Source organism: Panthera tigris, chromosome A3 (genome assembly GCF_018350195.1).
Source record: "Panthera tigris isolate Pti1 chromosome A3, P.tigris_Pti1_mat1.1, whole genome shotgun sequence".
NCBI classification, from domain to species: Eukaryota; Metazoa; Chordata; class Mammalia; order Carnivora; family Felidae; genus Panthera; species Panthera tigris.
In genome coordinates this window covers 61,747,998-61,760,252 of record NC_056662.1, presented here as the reverse complement: position 1 = coordinate 61,760,252, position 12,255 = coordinate 61,747,998, and positions in this window count along the sequence as shown.

The following is a 12,255-nucleotide window of genomic DNA, read 5'->3' as shown; positions in this document are numbered from 1 at the left end:
TGTCCCTGAGCTCTTGCTGCCTCAGTTTCCCCATGTGGAAAATTGGGATGTTGGAGCACAGAACCCAACAGGTCAGGTGAAATGGAGCCAGGCTTCTGCCTTTCTTTTCTGAACTTGCTCCCCTTTCCTCAGCTATGATTGGCCCACCCCCAGTTCCCAGCCATTGCCTCATTCTCTTGGCTTGGCCCTCTAAAGCAACTGGCTCAAGGGCAGCCATGAAACCCACTCAGAGCCAGGGAGAGGCAAGGAGATTTTCTGCAGCTTCTGGGAAGGCAAGTTTTCTTTTGTTTTGTGACTGTTTTGTGGAACTGTGGGGGCAGGACGGGGGTTTTACCTGCTGTGTGGGGTAGGAGAATGAGGCCAGGTGGGTGACCCTGGTGAGGAGATCCCAGAGCTAGGAAATTGACGTTGAAATTATTAACTTAGGTACAGACTTTACTCTTATTTCACCATTTAATATTGAATTTTAAAAATTTATATCTAAGCCTCATATTAGCATATTCTTATATGAACTTTGTACTCTATTTGGAATTAGTTGAGAGAACCCTCGGTTGTGCCGTCAACCTGGGTACACCAAGAATCTCAGTTATGTACATTCATTTGCAGAGTAAACCTGTAATGGTTTGGAATTGTTTGAAGGCCTCCAAGCCATGGGAGACAATATCTTCCTGCATTGAGATTCAAAATAGACAAACACTGATTGTAAAGATAAACACAGGAGCTTGAATTGCTTCCATTTTGTCATTCTGGGTGACCATTTGAAGATTTCGTGCTTACAGTTTCAAACAGTGGAGGCTTGAAAACCACGACATGAAAGACTTTTAGTTTTAGTTGGTAAACGTACATATTAGTTCATATGTGAGCTATAATAACTGAATTTGAATAACACCATTAAGATTCAAGCATTGTTTTTCAATTGTTTTAAAACCAACGAACAAATCAAGAAAATATTATATCAGTGGTGAGGTTTTGTGGCTTCCCGAATTGCAGTGTTTGCAGATATTTCAGTTTTATTAAAATTTGCTTAGTTACTGGACAATCATTTACATTATTACATAAAGTGTTTTTGAAGAAGGGAAATACATTTTCACCACCTGCACTTCTTTTATGGTCATCATAACGATTTTATTATTATTGCTGAAAATTATTTTATAGGAAGGAGGTATCAAAAATGATCCCCTCTGAGTGTCAGATACACTGGGAACCACCTTACGTGTGTTGGCAATTAATGTTGAATGAACCAATGAAAGAAGGTGCGATTCCACACAGTTACCACCAGGTGCCGCTGTTCTCCAAGCCAACGTCTCCGTTCCAAATCTGGTCCTAGCTCCTCTCCAGCGTTTGGCCATTTCTTCCCAGGCTCCACCCTGGTCTTGAGGCCCCTACTCCCGTCCCCTGCAATCCACTCACTCCAGAACCACTTGCAGGATCTTTCCTACCAGCGGCTCTGACCAAGTCCCTCCACCCTCTTCCAGGGTTCCCCAAACATATCTATGCTGACTCTCACCTCTGGGCTTTTGCATTTACTGTCTCCTCTGCCTGAGATTCTTTTCTTCTTCATTAAAAAAATTAATTATTTGGGGCGCCTGGGTGGCTCAGTCGGTTGAGCGTCTGACTTAGGCTCAGGTCATGATCTCAGAGCTCGTGAGTTCGAGCCCCACCTCTGGCTCTGTGCTGACAGCTCGGAGCCTGGAGCCTGCTTCGGATTCTGTGTCTCCCTCTCTCTCTGCCCCTTCCCCACTCGCATTCTGTCTCCGTCTCTCTCAAAAATAAATAAACATTAAAAAAATTTTTTTAAATTAATTATTTGGTAAGTTTGAAATGTTATAATTTGTAAATTTAAGGTGTAGAGCATGTTACTTTGGTGTGTGTGCATATATATATATGTGTGTGTATATATATATATGTATGAATATGATTGCCATTGAAGCAATGTTTATCACATTACATCATAGTACAGTGTTACTGACTATATTCATTACACTGTGCATTAGATATCTATGGCTATTTCAGTACTCATTGCAAGTTTATACTCTTAAAGACCATCAGTCATTTTCCTCTGCACCCTCATTCTCTGGAAATCACCATTTTATTCTGTTCTTTACAGGTTTTTTCCCTAGATTTTACATATAAGTGACATCATTAGTACTTGTCTTTCTCTGTCTGAATTATCTTGCTTAACATGATGTGCTCAAGGTCCATCCATGCTGTCACAAATGGTGTCTTGGGTGTAGTTAGTGGAGTTCAGCTTTCCTACATCTTTCTGTCTCCACTGCTTGTTCTCCCTGTTTTGTTCACTGTTGATGTTTGTTGGTTTCTATCTGGCTCTCTCCATCTGTACTTCTCCTTTCTTGTTCCTCCAGACTTCACTTCCATTCAAACATGTATTGAGCACTTACTGGGAGGACTGGCCTCAGCATAGGCTCCCCGGGTGTGAAGGGGAAGGACTGAGGGAGGTAGTTTCTGATATTTGCTTGCTTACCTTCCTATGATGAGCAGCTCATCACCTACCAAGGAAGCTCAAGCTGGTTAGTGAGGTAGCATTCTTTCAAGTGCTGACCCCAAACTGCATCTCCACCCCTTTCTGCATGGTCCCAAGACTACATAGACCTCACCTCTTTCTCCAAAAAGAGATTTCACCTTTCCTTTATAATGCTGCACTGTGCCTATTCTGGAAATGTGTATCAAGGAGAACATAGACCACTGAATAACCACTGCTGTGATGGTGGAAGCCCACAGGGCTCTGGGTGTTCAGCAGAGGCTGAGGGGGGGTCAGTCTGGTGGGCTTCCTGTAGAAGGCAACATATAAGCTGAGTCCCTGTAGGGTGAGTGAGATGTGGTTGGGGAAAAGGTGAGGAAAGTGTTCCAGGCAGCAGGAGGCGGAGGTGAGAGAACATACTTTTGGGAACCAAAATTGTTTTGAGTGGCTTTAGAACGTTGTGTTTGAGTGAGGCTGCTGTGGTCAATAAAGGGATAATGGAAACCCTGGAGCAGTGACCCCTGTGGGAGACAAGGGCACCTTTTTCTTTTGTATTTCCTAGTGGTTTGCTGGGAGGCCATTTATACTGTCTCTCCCTCTCCTTGCCGCCCCTGTTTCCAGGTACGTGGCTGCATTCTTCCAAGTATAGGGTTTTTTTTTGTTTTTTGTTTTTTTAAGTTCTTTTATTTGAGTGTAGTTGACATACAGTGTTACATTAGTTTCAGGTGTACAACATGGTGATTTGACAAGTTTATATGTTATGCTATGCTCATCACGAGTACGGCTGCCATCTGTCACCATACAATACTATTGCAGTATCATTGACTATATTACTTATGCTGTGCCTTTTATTCCTGTGACTTATTAGTTCCATAACTGGAAGCCTGTATCTCCCGCTCCCCTTCACCCATTTTGCCCAGCTCCTACCCTCCTCCTCTCTGGCAACCATCAGTTCTCTGTGTTTACAGGTCTGCTGCTGCTTTTTGTTGTTGTTGTTTTGATATGTGTGTGTGTGTTTTTTAAAATTCCACATTTGAGTGAAATCATATGGTATTTGTCTTTCTTAGTCTGACTTATTTCATTTAGCATAATACCCTCTAGCTTCATCCATGTTGCCACAAATGACATGATCTCATCCTTTTTTATGTCTGTGCAATATTCCTCTGTGTGTGTGTGTGTGACATCTTCCTTATCCATTTTTTCTATTGATGGACATTTAGGTTGCTTCCATATCTTGGCTATTGTAAATAATGCTGAAATAAACACAGAGTGCATTTATCTATATTTCTGGATTAGTATTTTCATTTTCTTTGAGTAAATCCCCAGTGTAATTATTGGATCATATAGTATTTCTATTTTTAATTTTTTGGGGGAAACCACTATACTGTTTTCTATAGTAGTTGTACAAATTTACATTCCTACCAACAATGAATGACAGCTTCCTTTTCTCCACATTCTCACCAACATGGTTATTTCTTGTCATTTTGATTTTAGCTATTTTGACAAGCGTAAGGTGATATCTCACTGTGGTTTTGATTTACATATCCCTGATGATTAGTGATGTTGAGCATCGTTTCATGTGTCTGTTGTCTTTTCATGTGTATGTTCAGGTCCTTTGCCCATTTTAAAATCAGATTGTGGATACAATTAGGGGAAGATGGTGGCATAGGAGGACACTGGGCTCACCTCATCCTGCTGATCAGTTAGATTCCACCCATATCGGCCTAAATAACTCAGAAAACCACCAGAAGAATAGCAGAATGGAGTCTCCAGAGCTAAGCATAGACAAGAGGCCCACAGAAGGAAGGGTGGAGAGGCAGTGCGTGCTACATGGACTGGCGGGAGGGATCCAGGGCGGTGGAGGGGCAGCCCGCCCGGCAAGGCAGAGCCCCCAAGTCTGGCTTGCAAAAGTGGAGGGGCCAGACTGCGTGAGTTCTGACAGCCAATGGGACTTAACATCTGGAATGTTAAAAGTCAACAGCTCTGCTCTCATAGAGCAGGGAGGGTGAGAGGACTCCTCTAAAAAGACTGGGACACAGAGCCCGCGGGGATACCGGCTGGAACCACTTTTTGAAAAACACCTGGGGTCTACTGGAGGGAGAGTTGTTGAGTTCCTGGAAGGACAGAGCTCCATGGGGGAACAAAGGCACTGGCAAGCGCCATTTCCCTCTCCCATCCCCAAGCCGAAATTCCAAAGGGATTTGGAATTCGGTTCCCGCCACCGAACTTGCTTGCACTGTGCAAACACCCAATGCTGTGCTTCTGTGGATCCATCCCTCTGACAGGTCTGCCTCCCTCCCAGTGCTGCAAGGCCCCTCCTGCAGGGGACCACTGATGGCAAAGCTAGCTAAGGCCGCCCCTCCCACCCCTGTGCACTTTGCGGATCCACCCCGTCTAATACGCCCTTGGCCAGATCCCATCAAAGCGGCACCACAAGCCTGGCAGTGTGCAAGTAGCCCAGACAGGGGCCACACTACTCCACAGTGAGTCCTGCCCCTGGAAGAGGGGAAGATAAGGCACACACCAGTCTGACTGTGGCCCAGCAGTGGGCTGGGGGCAGACATCAGGTCTGGCCCCGCCCACCAACACAAGTTTCTCCAGACAGCACAGGGGAAGTGCCCTGCAGTTTGGAGCTACCGCAGGGTCAGAAAACTAGCCAAAATGATGAAACGGAAGAATTCTCCTCAAAAGAAACTCCAGGAAGTAGCGACAACTAACGAATTGATCCAAACTGATTTAAGCAATATAACTGAACAAGAATTTAGAATAATAGTCATAAAATTAATCGCTGGTTTGAGAAAAGCACCGAGGACAGCAGAGAATCTATTGCTACAAAGATCAAGGGACTAAAAAATAGTCATGATGAATTAAAAATTGCTATAAATGAGGTGCAAAATAAAATGGAGGCGGCCAGAGCACGGATTGAAGAGGCAGAGGAGAGAATAGGTGAATTAGATAAAATTATGGAAAAAGAGGAAGCTGAGAAAAAGAGAGATAAAAAAATCCAGGAGTATGAGGGGAGAATTAGAGAACTAAGTGATGCAATCAAATGGAACAATATCTGTATCATAGGAATTCCAGAAGAAGAAGAGAGAGAGAAAGGGGCTGAAGGTGTACTTGAACAAATCATAGCTGAGAACTTCCCTGATCTGGGGAAGAAAAAGGGCATTGAAATCCAAGAGGCACAGAGAACTCCCATCGGACATAACTTGAATCAGTCTTCCACACGATATACCATAGTGAAACTGGCAAAATACAAGGATAAAGAGAGAATTCTGAAAGCAGCTAGGTATAAATGGGCCCTAACATACAAAGGTAGACACATAAGGGTAGTATCAGACCTATCTACTGAAACTTGGCAGGCCAGAAAGGAATGGCAGGAAATCTTCAATGTGATGAACAGAAAAAATATGCAGCCGAGAATCCTTTATCCAGCAAGCCTGTCATTCAGAATAGGAGGAGAGATAAAGGTCTTCCCAAACAAAAACTGAAGGAACTCACCACCACTAAACCAGCCCTACAAGAAATCCTAAGGGGGACTCTGAAAGTGAACTGTTGCAAGGATCACAAAGTACCAGAGACATCACTACAAGCATGAAACCTACAGATACCACAATGACTAAACCCATATCTTTCAATAATAACACTGAATGTAAATGGGCTAAATGCTCCAACCAAAAGACATAGGGTATCAGAATGGATAAAAAAACAAGACCCATCTATTTTCTGTCTACAAGAGACTCATTTTAGACCTGAGGACACCTTCAGATTGAAAGTGAAGGGATGGAGAACTATCTATCATGCTACTGGAAGTCAAAAGAAAGCTGGAGTAGCCATACTTATGTCAGACAAACTAGACTTTATATTAAAGGCTGTAACAAGATGAAGAAGGGCATTATATAATAATTACAGGGTCTATCCATCAGGAAGAGCTAACAAATATAAATGCCTATGAACCAAATACGGGAGCCCCCAAATATATAAAACAATCACAAACATAAGTAATGTTATTGATAAGAATGTGGTAATTGCAGGAGACTTTAATACTCCACTTACAACAATGGACAGATCATATAGACAGAGAATCAATAAAGAAACAAGGGCTCTGAATGATATACTAGACCAGATGGACTTGACAGATACATTCAGAACTTTTCATCCTAAAGCAGCAGAATATACTTTCTTCTCGAGTGCACATGGAACATTCTCTAAGGTAGATCACATACTGGGTCACAAAACAGCCCTTAAGTAGTATAAAAGAATTGAGATCAGACTTTCAGACCACAGTGCTATGAAACTTGAAATCAACCACAGGAAAAAGTCTAGAAAACCTCCCAAAGCATGGAGGTTAAAGAACACCCTACTAAAGAATGAATGGGTCAACCAGGCAATTAGAGAAGAAATTTAAAAATATATGGAAACAAATGAAAATGAAAATACAACAATCCAAATGCTTTGGGATGCAGCGAAGGTAGTCCTGAGAGGAAAATACATTGCAATCCAGGCCTATCTCAAGAAATAAGAAAAATCCTAAATACAAAATCTAACAGCACACCTAAAGGAAATGGAAGCAGAACAGCAAAGATACCCCAAGCCCAGCAGAAGAAGAGAAATAATAAAAATCAGAGCAGAAATAAACAATATAGAATCTAAAAAAACTGTAGAACAGATCAATGAAACCAAGAGTTGGTTTTTTGAAAAATAAACAAAATTGATAAACCTCTAGCCAGGCTTCTCAAAAAGAGAGTGCTGGTCTGGAGAGGCTGTCCGTCTGGTTCCACAGCGTCTATCCCGCTCCAGTAGACCTGGAACTACCCTGCGTGGAGGGGTGTGGTTTAGTGTATGCGATCCCGCATTCACTGTGGGCCCCTAGAGGGATCCCTGAGACCCGACCTTGGTGGTGGTGGGAGAAAAATGGCGACCCCCCCCCCCCATCTCTTCTTTACAACCTGGTGTCCCAAATCACTCCTTTGGAGCCGTCCTCACTGTGCCTCAGGTGTAGACAAGGCTTGTCTGTCTCACTTGGCTGACTCCTTTGCCCCGGTGCTTGGATGGGAATTAAACTCCTGTTCCATGTGCCCTGGTACTGGGGAAGTGCCTCCCGGTATGAGGTCCCAGCTGTTTTTTTCCTGTGCTGCAGCCCTTCAGAGGAGGGTACCTGTTTCTCCTGCTGTGGACTGCGCCCCTGATCTGCCACTGAACCCCGGGGGGTGGCTCCCCTCCTACCCAGGTGTGTGAACAGGGCAGCTGGCCCCAGTCCAAAGATGGGATCTGCAGTTAGAGATCCTCTAACCTGCAGTTAGAGATGGGATCCCTCTCAGTCCTGGTTGGAGGTTTTTTCTCTTGTCCAGATGCAGTCCTATGCTTCCGCAGCCACTCTTTCTCTTCCCTTTGTCTCTTGGCAGAAGGGGATCTTTCTGCTTTGTGCCTATACAGCCCATTTTATCTCCCCTAGTTTGCAATCACCCACCTATGGTCCCTCAGGTTGCCCTGGTTTCTCCCTGGTAGACTTAGTCTATTTTTCCTCCCAGACTCTTGGGGTTCAAAGTCCTTTGGCTTCAGCACTTCTTTGAGAGACGCAGGAAGTACGGATCCCCCTACTTCTCTGCCATGTTGGCCCCTCTCTGAAATTATTTTTTAGGGGACACCTGGGTGGCTCAGTTGGTTAAGCGTTCAACTTTGGCTCAGGTCAGGATCTCATGGTTTGTGGGTTTGAGCCCCGCATTGGGCTCTGTGCTGATAGTTCAGAGCCTGGAGCCTGCTTCAGATTCTGTTTCTCCCTCTCTCTCTGTCTCTCTCTCTCTCAAAGATAAAATAAAAATAAAATAAATAAATAAAATTGTTTTTTAGTCTCTGTGTCATTAATTTCTGCTTCAATCCTTATTTTCTTCTTTTACTCACCTTAGACTTTGTTCTTCTTTTTCTACTTTGCTTAGGTTTAAGTTTAGTTATTTATTTGAGCTTTTTTTGTTTGTTTGTTTCTTGAGGTAAGCCTGCATTATTATATATTTCCCTCAACTGCTTTTCCTGAGTCCCAAAGAATTTGGATCATTGTGCTTTTATTTTCATTTGTCTCTGTGTATTTTTTTTTTTAATTTCTTCTTTGATTGTTTCATTGACCTATTGGTTGTTTAGTGTCATGTTGTTTAGCCTTTACATATTTGTGTCTTTTCTAGTTTTTTTTTTTTTTTGTGATTGATATCTAGTTTCATACTGCTGTGGTCAGAAAAGATGTATGATTTCAGTCTTCTTAAATTTATTGAGACTTGTCTTGTGGCCGACCATGTGATCTATCTTGGAGAATGTTCCATGTACACTTGAAAAGAATGTGTATTCTTATTTGGAATGGAATGTTCTTTAAATACCTGTTATATCCATAGAGTCTAATGTTTCATTCAAAGACACTGTTTCCTATTGATTTTTCTGCATGGATGATCTATCCATTGACGTAAGTGTACTAGGGGTGTTAAAGTCCCCTACTATTTTATTACCATCAGTTTCTCTCTTTATGTCTGTTACTATTTATTTGGGTATTCCAGTGTTGGGTGCATAGATATTTACAACTTTTATATCCTCTTATTGGATTGATCTCTTTATCATTATGTAATGCGCTTCTTTGTCTCTTGTTACAGTATTTGTTTTAAAGTATATTTTGTCTGATGTAAGTATTTCTACCCTGGCTTTTTTTTCCACTTCCATTTGCATGGGAAACATTTTTCTATCCATTCATTTTCAGCCTGTATGTGTCTTTAGGTATGAGATGAGTCTCTTGTAGGCAGAATATAGTTGGGTCTTTTTTTTTTTTTAATCCATTCTGCCACTTTGTGTCTTTTGATTGGAGCATTTGGGTCACTTGCATTTAAAGTAATTATTGATAGGTATGTACTTATTGTCATTTTGTTATTTGTTTTCTGTTTATTTTTTGTAGGTGTTCTCTGTTCCTTATTCTCTTGCTCTCTTTGTGATTAATGAGCTTCTGTAGTGTTATGTTTGGCTTTCTATTTTTTGTGTGTCTATTATAGGTTTGGGTTTGTAGTTCCCATGAGGTTCTTATAGAACATCCTAAGTATGCAACAGTCTAATTAATTTGATGGTCATTTAAGTTCAAACACATTAAAAAAAATAAATTTCTTTCTTTTTTTCCCTCTCTTCCACATTTTATGTATATGCTATCATATTTTACATATTTTTATTCATAATTTTCTTATATCTAATTGTGGCCATTTTCTTTTCCACTTGAAGTCCTTTTAATGTTTCTTGTAAGACCAGTTAAGTGATGATAAACTCTTTTATCTTTTATTTCTCTGGGAAACTTTATATCTCTTTTGAATATGAATGATAAGCTTACTAGGTAGAGTATTCCTGGTTTTAGGTTTTTTCCTTTCAGCACTTTGAGGATAGGCCACTCTCTTCTGGCTTGCAATGTTCCTGCTAAAAATCAGCTGATAGCCTTATTTTCCCTTGTAAGTAATTTTTTGCCTGTCTCTTGCTGCCTTAAAAATTCTCTCTTTCATCTTTGATGCTTTAATTATTATGTGTCTTGGTGTGGGCCTCCTTGGGTTCATCTCGTTGAGAATTCTCTGTACTTCTTGGACCTGGATGTTTATTTCCTTCTCTATTTAGGGAAGTTTTCAGCTATTATTTATTTTCTTTCTTTTTTTTTTAATGTTTATCTATTTTTGAGAGAGAGACAGAGACAGAGCATGAGTGGGAGAGGGACAGAGAGCAAGGGAGACACAGAATTCAAAGCAGGCTCCAGGCTCTGAGCTGTCAGCACAGAGTCTGACGTGGGGATTGAACTCAAGAACTGCGAGATCATGACCTGAACTGAAGTTGGATGTTTAACCAACTGAGCCACCCAGGTGCCCCTCAGCTATTATTTCTGCAAATAAGTTTTCTTTTCCCTTTCTCTCTTTATTCTTCTGAGACCCCAATAATGCAAATGTTTATTCATTTGATGTTGTCCAAGAGATCCTTTAAACTATCATTTAAAAAAATCTATATCCCAGGGTGCGTAAATGGCTCAGTCAGTTAAGTGTCCAACTTTGGCTCAGGTCATGATATCATGGTTTGTGAGTTTGAGCCCTGCATTGGGATCTGTGCTGACAGCTCAGAGCCTGGAGCCTGCTTCGGATTCTGTCTCTCCAGCTCTCTCTGCCCCTACCCCACTCACACACTCTCTCTCTCTCAAAAATAAATAAACATGTGGGGCGCCTGGGTGGCTCAGTCAGTTGAGCGGCCGACTTCAGCTCAGGTCACGATCTCGTGGTCCGTGAGTTCGAGCCCCGCGTCGGGCTCTGTGCTGACAGCTCAGAGCCTGGAGCCTGTTTCAGATTCTGTGTCTCCCTCTCTCTCTGACCCTCCCCCCTTCATGCTCTGTCTCTGTCTGTCTCAAAAATAAATAAACATTAAAAAAAAAATTAAAAAAAATAAATAAATAAACATTAAAAACAAGTTAAAAAAAATCATCTCCCTCCCTCCTATTTATTTATTTGTTTGTTTGTTTGCTTATTTTTGAGAAAGACAAAGTGTGAGTGGGGAAGGGGCAGAGAGAAAAGGGAGACAGTATCTGAAGCAGGCTCTGCACTTATGTGGGGCTTGAACTCATGCACCATGAGATCATGACCTGAGCCAAAATTGGACACTTAGCAAACTAAGCCACCCAGGTGCCTGTCTGTCTCCCTTCCCCTTCCCCTCTACCTCCCCTGTTCAGCTTGAGTGCTTTCCATTACCCTGTCTTCTAGATCACTGATTCATTCTTCTGCATCCACTAGTGCATTGTTGATTCCATCTTGTGTGTTTTTTATTTCAGTTATTGTATTCTTCAACTCTGGTTCCTTTTTATATTTTCTATCTCTTTATTGAAAGTCTCACTCAGTTCTTTCATTCTTCTCTCCAGCTCAGTGAGTATCTTTATGATCGTAACTTTAAATTCTTTATCAGGCAAATTGCTTATCTCTGTTTCATTTAGTTTTTCTGAGGTTTTGTCTTGTTTCTTTTGGAGAATATTCCCATTTTGCTTGACTTTCTGTGTTTGTTTCTATGGGTTAGGTGGAACAGCTACTTCTATAAATGAAGGAATAGTCTTGTGTATGGTTGTCCTCTATGCATACTGTGTATGGTTGGTGACTTTGCTGGCTGACTGGAGCTGTGGCTGCTGTGGGCTGGGTGTCCTGGGGTTTTCCAAACAGTGGACACCGTTTCAGGAGGGCTAAAGGTGAAATGGATGCAGGTCAGGGTGTCCCAGTTTTCTATGTGTTGAGGGCACACTGGCAGGTAGCCGAAGCTGAAATGGCTGCAAACTGGGGCACTCCAGGATGCCCTGGCAAGGTGGCTGGAGCTGAGGGGGTATGTGGATCAGGAGGTCCTTGAGCTCTCTGTGCAAGGGGTACTCTGGCAGGATAGATGAAACTAAAGTGGGTGCATGCTGGAGGGACCTGGGGCTCTATGTACAGAGGGTACCTTGGCAGGATAGCTGAAGCTGAAGTGGATATAAACTGGGGTATTCCAGGGTCTTGGCACAAAGGGTACCCTGAAGAGGTGGCTGGAACTTAGGCGGGGTACAGATTGGGGGGTTCCTGGGGCTTTCTGCACAGGATAGCTGGTAGGGCAGCTAAAGCTAAAATGAGTGTGGCTCAGTTTGGTCTCTGGGCTCTTTGCACAAAATGTGCCCTGGAAGGACAGCTGAAGCTTAATTGGGTGCAAGCTGTGGTGTCCCAAGGTAGTCACCACAGTGGGCGTTTTGGCCCAATGACTGGAACTGAGGCCAGTGTAGG